The sequence below is a fragment of the Terrapene carolina genome, unplaced genomic scaffold, assembly GCF_002925995.2.
Source record: "Terrapene carolina triunguis isolate 2854851 unplaced genomic scaffold, T_m_triunguis-2.0 Scaffold84, whole genome shotgun sequence".
NCBI lineage: Eukaryota > Metazoa > Chordata > Testudines > Emydidae > Terrapene > Terrapene triunguis.
This window is the reverse complement of record NW_020664435.1, coordinates 28,162,250-28,173,656: the sequence shown is the minus strand read 5'-3', so window position 1 is coordinate 28,173,656 and position 11,407 is coordinate 28,162,250.

Sequence of the window (11,407 nt, the reverse complement as noted above, 5' to 3'; positions counted from 1 at the left end):
AGATTACAATATAAAACAATTTTGGGGGGGATATTATAGGTAATTCAAATATATACTAACAATGCCTTAGCCAGTTACATACCTAATATTTTAACCCCTTGTTGTCTGCCAGACCATGCCTATGATTTAGCAGCATATTTCAACAGAACGTTTATTCAAATGAACAGAAATTTGATACCTATCAGGTATATTGAGTAACACTGGAGGATCATATTTCCTGGATTAAATCAGTCTTGGTACATTCCTAGCTTTACTAACCTGCTGACCAGTTCTGTATAGAACTGTTGTGTAGTGCAGCATACCACTGACCAGTTAGTTCTCCAGTCTTGTGAATTTATTCTTCGTGAGCACTAATAAGTGCTTTTATTTAAGAGAAAGTAAGCAGATAAATTATTTGACTGTTCAGTGAGCAGAATCGGGTGCCGAGAAAATCACTGGGAGTCACAAAGCCTGTGTTAAGTTCTCAGGCTTCCTATACAATGAATGGAGGAAGATATACATCTAAACATGGAATTCACAAAAGTCAGCATGTTAAGCAGGGAGCCACCTAAGCTAGCCAATCGGAGATGCCAAGGACCTAAATCCAGGCTGCAGGGAGGCACCTATCTCTACTTGGGATTCTCATTTGCGAACCCTGTCCTGGAGTAGGCACCTAAAGTGTTTCTTGTGGTGAGGAGGACCTGATGTGCTGGGGTCCCACTCGTTCCAGCCTGGGTTTCACCAGCCTGGGTTTCCTCACCCTGTCCTAGCTGTGCCAGACCCTCAAGTCTTCTCTAGAGCACACACAGGTAAGGCCACACCCAGCTGCAGATGGACAGAGACACTCAGATTACCTCTGTGTGGGAGGAATCAGCTTGGGGATTGCCCAGAACTCACGTGCACACCACCTTTGGGGGTGTAAACCCAAAATAATATTGTCTTGTGCTGTATAGAAAGATCTGCACTGCGCACGCTCATAAAAATCACCCTCTCCCTCAATGTGGAGAGAGATATGCACAGCTTCTGCCCCACCCCCCCAGGTATGAATTGCACAAACTGGGTTATGTTATAAACAAGAAATAAGTTTATTAACTACAAAAGGTAAATTTTAAGTGATTATAAGGGATAGCAAACAGAACAAAGCAGATTACTGAGCAAATAAAACAAAACATGCAAACTAAGCTTAATACACTTTAAGAAACAGGTTACAAAATGTAATTTCTCACCCTAAATGTTGTTTCAGGCAGGTTGCAGAGTTTCTGTAGCTTAGAGTTTCAGTTATTTCTCTTTACAGACTAGACTCCTGTCTCAGCCTGTACTCAGCCCTTGCATTACCCTCAGCTTAGTTCCTTTGTCTCTTCAGGTACTCTCAGCAGTCTTCCTTCTTGGGCGGGCAGGCAGGCAATGAACAAGAGCCTTGATTGCCTTGCTTCCCAGCCTTAAATAGAATTTACATAAGGCGGGAAGCCTTTGTTTCCAGTGGAAAAGTACCAGCAGTGTCCAAAGTGGTATTTTGTACCAGGTGATCTTACTACCTGACCCTGCAGTGTCAAAACAACCATGAAACAAGGTTTATTTGCAATGTGCACAGGAAGGAACTAGGACGATAGGGGATCCATATCTTCGAAGACTCATTGTCTTTTCCTAATGGTCCATTTAAGGCTGATTGCTTACTGTCTGGTGGGCATTTCCCAAGTACATACACACACAGTTGTAATTGTTACATAGACAATATTCCTAACTTCAGATACAGAAATGATACATGCATACAAATTGGATAAACACATTCAGTAAATCAAAACCTTTCCAATGATACCTCACATAACCCATCTTGTATAAAGCATATCTTAGTTATTCTATATTCACATCATAACAATATTTCTATGAAAAATATGGGGGTGTAACATCACAGGGAGTACCCTCACCATTGGGCTATGGGATATTCTGATGTACGTTTCCCTCAATCTCTCCTGTTAAAGTTGTTCCACTTTGGATAACTAAATAAATATTACTGGTCCACAGAGACAGTGAGAATGATGCTATAGCCTGGTGCACAGAGTAGGGCACTCACTGTGGAAGGGGGAGACCCAGGATCCAGTCTGCCTACTCTAAAGACTCTTTAATTATTTATCCAAAGGAGAACAGCTTCAACAGCAGAGACCGAGGGAGCCCTACAGCAGAAAATCACACAGCGCAATGATGAAGGCACTCACCAAGGGATGGCAGATCCCTGTTCCAATCCCTTCTCCCCATCAGGTGGAGAGGGAACTTAAAAATGGGTGGTCTCACATTGTGGGTGAGCACACTAACCACTGCGCTAAAGTTAGGAGCTCCCTCCTTCTCTCCCCTCAGGCTGTTTTGTGTAGCATTGGGTGGTCTCTGAGCACACTCAGTGGATTTGGCCCTGCATATGAGTTAAACAGACAAATACCTTCCCTCCCCGTCCCCGGTTCATGAACTGTACTGGAGCTTAGATCTTGAGTGAGGCTGCAGCACACATGCATGGAGGCAGAAACATAAGCATCTAGGGAACTTTTACTGCAAAAAATTAGGTGCCGAGTGTGTTTAGGCAGCTACAGGGTTAAGGAGCAGCCATGTGGAGGTTTTATGAATACCAGTGGTACCTAAATCTGGAAGTCAGGAGCCTAAGTAGCTTTGTGGAATCAAGCCCAATGTGCCCACATGCAGAATTCCAAATTTCCACAGGGTGGTATCTTTTTTGCCAACAGTCACTTTTATGTATTTAGACATTAATGAATATTTTCTAATTTCTGTTCTACATAACTTCTTCCACAGTTCATAATTTAGATAATTATGCTGTCTGAGTTATACAGACTTCCCATGTAGAAAACAATGTTGGTTACTATGGCAAGGTAACTGAGACCAAGCGGCTATACATATACAAAGACCTAAGGGTGGGGGGATTTAATGCATGGTGGTGACATTACACCATGTAACGCTATATTTTATTATGTTAGTTAAATTCAACTTCATGTTTTGAAATTATTTGGCTATTTTCATTGTTACTAATTAATTTGGTGGGTACAGCTGAAACAAATGAGTGTTGCTATTTGAAACCTTTACCCCCCAATCACATACAAACACACTTACCTCTTCCTTCCTGGTTGGGCCACACACAACTCTACCTCCCCACAGAGACATTTTATATGGAGCATTTTCATCTCAGCCTTGCAAAAATTTACTTCTTTGCTTGCCTGGGGAAAGCGCTCTTTGGACAGGCAAATAAAATATTATTTTTTCATTACCCGGGTAAGGGTGGAGGAACAAATAACCACAGCACTGTAGACACAGCAGGGCACTGTCTGGCAGTGAGCTGGGGAGAGGGTTATTATTTTTATTTCATAATGCCCACACGTCTGCTAGGCACTTTACAGAACATACATTAAAAAGACAGGTTCAAGCTTTGAAGAGCTGAGGATCTGTATGATAAATTTATCAGAGGAGTGAGGATATCACACATGCCAGGGAAACATGTCTTCACTCAGGAAAAAAAAAAGTATAGTTTTTAACTCATGTTAAGCAAAACAGTGTTCAAATCCTAGGTTGTCTTCAGTGAAAAAAATGTGGTTTTTACATATAGTTATTAAGGTTAAGATTTTGTCACAGTTAGTTTTAGAAAAAATCACAGACAGGTTGTGGGCTTCCATGAATTTTTGATTATTGCCCGCAACCTGTCCGTGACTTTTACTAAAAATAACGAAGTGGGGGACTGCGGTGGGCTGGCCGCTGGGGGCAACTGACAGCTCCAGCCCCTGCCACTGTGGCCATGGGAGCTGAAGCCAAAGTAGTCACGGAGGTTCGTTAAAGTCACAGAATACGTGACCTCTGTGACTAAATTGTATCCTTAGTTAGCATATACATAAGGCACTTGTAGTTTTAAACAGTGTTAGCTGGCCCTACAGTCTAACTGAACCAGTAACAGATTAAAACTACAACTGTCTACAGGTACTTCTACACTGTACACTCCTTGTGGCAGTGTGTAGCACAGGGTGTACCAGCATGGGTATAAATAGCAGTGTAGATGGTGAGGCACAGCTTAGGTGAGAAGAGTAAGGCCATAGCTGAACTCTGTGGGTATGCACCCCACTCGCCAAGCAGTTCCTTCCCCCAGTGTACTGCAGCCTCCCTGCTGCAGTGAAAGGCTTCAATATCAGGGAAAGACTAAGGGGGGAGGCAGCAGGAAAAGACTCCTGCAGGGGGGAGCTGCCAGAGCCTTTCACGAACAGGTGTAGCTATGCACTGCAGTGTGGACACAGCCTGCTTTTCACTTCAGTGAGTAGTTACACCATGCACCTCGCTGCCAGGAGTGAGCAGTACAGACATAGCCTAGGTGGGTTAGTTAGCAAGGGTTAGTTTCACACCAGTTAAAATGCACCATTTTCACCCAATGAAGACAAGCTTTTGACAAAGCCCTGCGTAGGAAAGGCCTGTTTCCTGCAGACGGAAATCTGAAGGCCAGGGTGGCACCTGGACTAGCAGCTTTGGGAATGGGCTAGTGGCATGGGCGGTGGGTGGAGCCCTCCTTAGGGGAGGCTAGCACTCAGCTCTGCCTCTTCCGCCCACCCCCCAACCCACCTCAGTCGGAGCCCTGAGACCCCTTGCTGCTGCCCCGTGGCCGGTGCCGAGTACCCCTTTCCCAGAGGAGTCCCAAGCATCTGTCCCTCAGCCGGAGGATCCGCACTGGCTGGAAGCCCAAATGCCACCCCTTCTCGGCTGGAGGAGTCCTGGGCCAGCCGAAGCCCTGAGCCTCCCCGCCGCAACCCGGAGGTGCCTCAGGCCCGCCATAGCCGTCCTGTGCTTCCCCTCCACTGAACCCAAGATGCTGCAGGGAAAAACCTCTCAGCAGGCTGCCCTTGGGGGCTACACAGCTCCTCCCACCACACCTCCCTGGGACCTTTCCCTCCCCAACGGGCTGCTCAGCACCTTCTTCCTTTGACAACCGTTTCTTTCTACCCTCCCCTTCCACACTTCGGAAGCTCCTCAAAGTCAAGCCATCACAAACTCAACACAAAATTCTCAGGTCTCCCCCTTACTGTCACAGTGAAAATCGTAACAAAAGGAAAAAAGACAGGAGGCCAGCCTGCTGCCTGTCCCCTTTTCTCCCTTCCTTGCCCCTTGACCAGCTGCCATCCTGTTTGCTTTGGCGATTGTCCCAATGCCCTTGGCCAGAGTATTTCCCTTTGCGACTCTGAAACGTGCCCTGACGTGCAGGTCTGGAAGCTGGGCCCAGTGGCAGAAGGCGATGTAGAGGCTTTCGCTAGGGCAAGCAGGCAGGGGTGTCCTTGCTGGCTAACTGTCTCTCTGGAGGTGAAAATCAACACTGCGGGGTGTCAACAGAAGTCGCCATGGAAGGAGGAGGTGAGGAATGTGCTGGCCAGGAAAGGCATTTCTTTCTCCTCATTCAAAAGGTGTTATGCTCCCCGTTGGGGAATTGAACCCCGGTCTCCCGAGTGACAGGTGGGGATACTCACCACTATAGTAACGAGGAACAACCTGACACAGTGCAGAGCTCCTAGAGACCAGCTTACAGCACAACACGGGCCGCACTGGGCAACAACACCCCTTGCTCTCTTCTCCTTCCTAAAGGCTCTGGCTGCAGCAACAGCCCTGGCAAAAGCCCTGTGGCTCCTCAGCAGGCTGCCTTTGGGGGCTACACAGCTCCTGCCACCAAGCAGGCCTGGGACCTTTCCCATCCCGACAGGCTGCTCAGCACCTTCTTCCTCTGACAACCGTTTCTTTCTACCCTTCCCCTTGCACGCTTCGGATGTTCCTCAAAGTCACGCCATCACAAACTCAGCCACGGCCCCTTTGGCTTCAGAAGCACCTCTTGAGGGCTGCAGCTTCTCAAGCCCGCACATCCTTCCTTTCAACATGCACTGGCCGGACATTCGAAACACAGCCGTTTCCAGGATGGAATATGCTGGTTCCGGACATTGGCGCCCAGGAAGAATTCCTCTTTCTCTTCCCCGTTGCTCTTTTTCTGATGGATTTACCTAATTGACTTTCCTTCACCAGAAGGAAACTAGGGACCAGCTGCTGGCTCTCTTTGCAAAGGGACGCAATCAGGCTCAGCCACTAGGCGCGCCTCAGGAGATTCTTCACAAAAAAGCGATACCATTATTCGGTTTCAAGCCGAGGTTGCTGCAGCCACAGCACAGAGTACTAACCACTGTACGATCACGGCCAGTTGCCAAGTGGCAGAGCAATTGAGAGGGAAATGCTCACTTCTGCATTCTCGGGATGGCCATCTACCTCACTTACGGCCACAATTATTTCTCAAGTCTCCCCCTTACGGTCACAGTTAAAATCGTAACAAAAGGAAAAAAGACCAGAGGCCAGTCTGCTACCTGTCCACTTTTCTCGAGCTAGTGAACAGGAGCGGCTAAGAGGGGAATTTTGTCAGGGAGTTGTCCCGGTGGAGGAGGAGAGGTTACGTTACCCTTGGAGTAGGCTTGTTTTGTGTAGTGTGTGTGTTTGTGGTGTGCTTGCTGCTTGACTGAAATATAACACGTAGTCTGTTTCTTCGGGGGGCCGTGTGCTGAGCCTAGCGGCCTGCTAGGCAAGGCTGAGCGCTTCTTAACGAGGTTTTGATCCCTAAGCCCTTTAGCACCCATGAACCCTTAACCAGGGGGTCAGCTGACTGAAGAAGACCAGGGCTTTAAAAAGCCCGCTCCTAAGCGACCAGAGGAGCTAGTGAACAGGAGCGGCTAACAGGGGTTTTTGCGAGGGAGTTTAGCGGGAGGGGGGTCTAGATACACTTCACATTCCTTAAACTTAAAGCCAGAAACACCCCCTGATAAAAACAAAACAACAACAACAAAGGAACGAGCTGCAGGAATAAAAAGATAATGCAGGGAGAAATCCAGCAACAGAATTGGGGCTATCCAGTTTATTGCACCCAATGCAGCATGTATGATTACCTGCCCTATTGGCAGGTGGCGTATGTGTGCATTTGGTGCAAGGAGCTCCAGGCCCTCAGATACCGTATACGGGCTTTGGAGACCAGAGTGGCTGAACTGGAGGAGCTGAGGGAAACAGAGAGGTACATAGATGAGACTTTCTTGGACACAGTAGAACAGTCACACCCCTGGTCTGACAGCCTCTATTCTGTTGAGGAGGATGAAAGTCTCAGGGAATTAGAATATCCAACTAGAACCGAGGGAAACGATCCCATAGTTGGGACTCTCCTTCCAGATGATGATGTGGTATCCTGTTGCACTGAGGATACCTTTCCGGGGGAGGAAACTCCAGTTATTAGGAAGAGACAGGTATTAGTAATGGGTGATTCAATCATTAGAAACATAGATAGCTGGGTTTGTGATGACCAGGAGAATCGCATGGTAGCTTGTCTGCCTGGTGTGAAGGTTGCTGATCTCTCGAGACATCTAGATAGACTTACGTGTAGTGCTAAGGAGGAGCCAGTGGTCATGGTACAGGTAGGTAACAATGACATTGGGAAGGATAGGAGAGAGGTTCTGGAGGCCAAATTTAGCCTGCTAGGTAAGAGATTGAAGTCCAGGACCTCCATGATAGCATTCTCTGAAATGCTTCCATTTCCACGTGCAGGGACAGTAAGACAGACAGAACTGCAGGATCTCAAGCGTGGATGAGACTATGGTGTAGGGAGGAGGGGTTTAGATTTATTAGTAACTGGGGAAACTTTTGGGAAATGGGAAGCCTATACAGGAAGGATGGGTTCCACCTAAACCAAAATGTAACCAGATTGCTGGCACTTAAATTTAAAAAGATTGTAGAGCAGTTTTTAAACTAAGGGCTGGGGGAAAGCTGACAGGTGCAGAGGAGCACATGGTTCAGACAGAGACATCCCTTAGGGGAGGATCTATTAATGGAGATTCTCTATGTCCTAGCAAGGAGGAGAGGATGGAAGATGATAAAATACAGGTTGGATCTGATGAGAAACAGTCAAATGAAAACAGTCCCATTCAATAACATCATGTAATAGTAGACAGCTAAAAAGTGACAAGTTTTTAAAGTGCTTATATACAAATGCTAGAAGTCTAAATAATAAGATGGGTGATTTAGAGTGCCTCATACTAAATGAGGATATTGATATAATAGGCATCACAGAAACTTGGTGGAATGAGGATAATCAATGAGACACAGAAATACCAGGGTACAAAATATATCGGAAGAACAGAACAGGTCATGCTGGTGGGGGAATGGAACTATATGTGAAAGAAAGCATAGAATCAACTGAAGTAAAAATCTTAAATGAACCAAACTGTACCACAGAATCTCTATGGATAGTAATTCCATGCTCTAATAATAAGAATATAGCAGTAGGGATATATTACCCACCACCTGACCCGGATGGTGATATTGATTGTGAAATGCTCAGGGAGATTAGAGAGGCTATTAAAATAAAAAACTCAATAATAATAATAATAATGGGGGATTTCAACTATACCCATATTGACTGGGTACCTTACCTCAGGACAGGCTGCAGAGATAAAGTTTCTTGACACCTTAAGTGACTGATTCTTGGAGCAGCTAGTCCTGGAACCCACAAGAGGAGAGGCAATTCTTGATTTAGTCCTAAGTGGAGCACAGGATCTGGTCCAGGAGGTGAATATAGCTGGACCACTTGGAAATAGTAACCATAATATAATTAAATGTAACATCCCTGTGGCAGGGAAAACACCACAGCAGCCCAACACTGTAGCATTTAATTTCAGAAAGGGGAACTACACAAAAATGAGGAAGTTAAACAGAAATTAAAAGGTACAGTGCAAAAAGTGAATCCCTGCTAGCTGCATGGAAACTTTTTAAGGATACCATAATAGAGGGTCAACTTAAATGTACACCCCAAATTAAAAAACATAGTAAGAGAACCAAAAAAGTGCCACGTGGCTAAACAACAAAATAAAAGAAGCAGTGAGAGACAAAAAGGTATCCTTTAAAAAGTGGAAGTTAAATCTTAGTGAGGAAAATAGAAAGAAGCATAAACTCTGGCAAATGAAGTGTAAAAATAATTAGGAAGGCCAAAAAAGAATTTGAAGAACAGCTAGCCAAAGACTCAAAGTAATCGCAATTTTTTTTTTAAAAGTACATCAGAAGCCTGCTAAATAACCACTGGGGCCACTGGACGATCGAGATGCTAAAGGAGTACTCAAAGATGATAAGGCCATTGCAGAGAAACTAAATGAATTATTTGCATTGGTCTTCACGGCTGAGGATGTGAGGGAGATTCCTAAACCTGAGCCGTTCTTTTTAGGTGACAAATCTGAGGAACTGTTCCAGATTGAGGTGTCATTAGAGGAGGTTTTGGAACAAACTGATAAAATAATAAGTCACCAGGATCAGATGGTACTCACCCAGGAGTTCACTCTGTGAAATTGCAGAACTACTAACTGTAGTCTGTAACCTATCATTTGACCCAGCTTCTGTACCAAATGACTGGAGGATAGCTAATGTGACGCCCATTTTTAAAACGGGCTACAGAGGTGATCCCAGCAATTATAGGCCAGTAAATCTCACTTCAGTACCAGGCAAACTGATTGAAACTATAGTAAGAACAAAACTGTCAGACACATAGATGAACATAATTTGTTGGGGAGGGATCAACATGGTTTTTGTGAAGGGAAATCATGCCTCACTAATCTACTACTTGATTATCACTTCAAAAGTTTTTTTCACTTACTTAATTGGCCTCTCAGAGTTGGTAAGACAACTCCCACCTGTTCATGCTCTCTGTATGTGTGTATAAATATCTCCTCAATATGTTTCACTCTATATGCATCCGAAGAAGTGGGCTGTAGCCCACGAAAGCTTATGCTAATAAATTTGTTAGTCTCTAAGGTGCCACAAGTACTCCTGTTCTTTTTGCGGATACAGACTAACACGGCTGCTACTCTGAAACTAATCTACTAGAGTTCTCTGAGGGAGTCAACAAGCACGTGGACAAGGGGGATCCAGTGGATATAGTGTACTTAGATTTTCAGAAAGCCTTTGACAAGGTCCCTCACCAAAGGCTCTTAAACAAAGTAAGCTGTCATAGGTTAAGAGGGACGGTCCTCTCATGGATTGGCAACTGGTTAAAACATAGGAAACAAAGGGTAGGAATAAATAGTCAGTTCTCAGAATGGAGAGAGGTAAATAGTTGTGTCCCCCAGGGATCCATACTGGGACCAGTCCTATTCAACATATTCATAAATGATCTGGAAAAAGGTGGCAAAATTTGCAGATGATACAAAATTACTAAAGATAGTCCCAACCAGACTGCGAAGAGCTACAAAAGGCTCTCACAAAACTGGGTGACTGGGCAATAAAATGGCAGATGAAATTCAATGTTGATAAATGCAAAGTAATGCATATTGGAAAGCATAATCCCAATGATACATATAAAATGATGGGGTCTAAATTAGCTGTTACCACTCAAGAAAGAGATCTTGGAGTCATTGTGGAACAGTTCTCTGAAAACATCCACTCAATGTGCAGTGGCAGTCAAAAAGGCAAACAGAATGTTGGGAATCATTAAGAAAGGGATAGATGATGAGACAGAAAATATCACATTGCCTCTATATAAATCCATGATACGCCCACATCTTGAATACTGCATGCAGATGTGGTCGCCTCATCTCAAAAAAGATATATTGGAATTGGAAAAGGTTCAGAAAAGGGCAACAAAAATGATTAGGGGTGTGGAATGGCTTCTGTATGAGGAGAGATTAATAAAACTGGGTCTTTTCAGCTTGGAAAAGAGATGACTAATCATAGAATTATAGAATATCAGGGTTGGAAGGGACCTCAGGAGGTCATTTAGTCCAACCCCCTGCTCAAAGCAGGACCAATCCCCAAGGGAGATAGATGATGCAGGTCTATAAAATCATGAGTGATGTGAAGAAAGTAAATAAGGAAGTGTTATTTACTCCTTCTCATAACACAAGAACTAGGGGTCACCAAATGAAATTAATAGGCAGCAGGTTTAAAACAAATAAAAGGAAGTATTTTTTCACACAATGCACAGTCTGTGGAACTCTGCCAGAGGATGTTGTGAAGGCCAAAACTATAACAGGGTTCAAAAAAGACCTAGATAAATTCATGGAGGATAGGTGCATCAATGGCTATAAGCCAGGATGGCCAGGGATGGTGTCCCTAGCCTCTGTTTGCCAGAAGCTGGGAATGAGCGACAGTGGACGGATCACTTAATGATTCCCTGTTCTGTTCATTCCCTCTGCAGCACCTGGCACTGGCCACTGTCGGAAGACAGGATACTGGGCTAGATGGACCTTTGGTCTGACCCAGTAGGGCCATTCTTATGTTATGTTCTTCCTGGGTTCATCAGTAATCTCCCTGCATGGGGAATAATAAAGCAAAAACTCCCCACCCCCCCAACCCGGGGTACAGGGGCAGGGGAGGCAGAGCCTCCCTTGGCCTATTATACCCG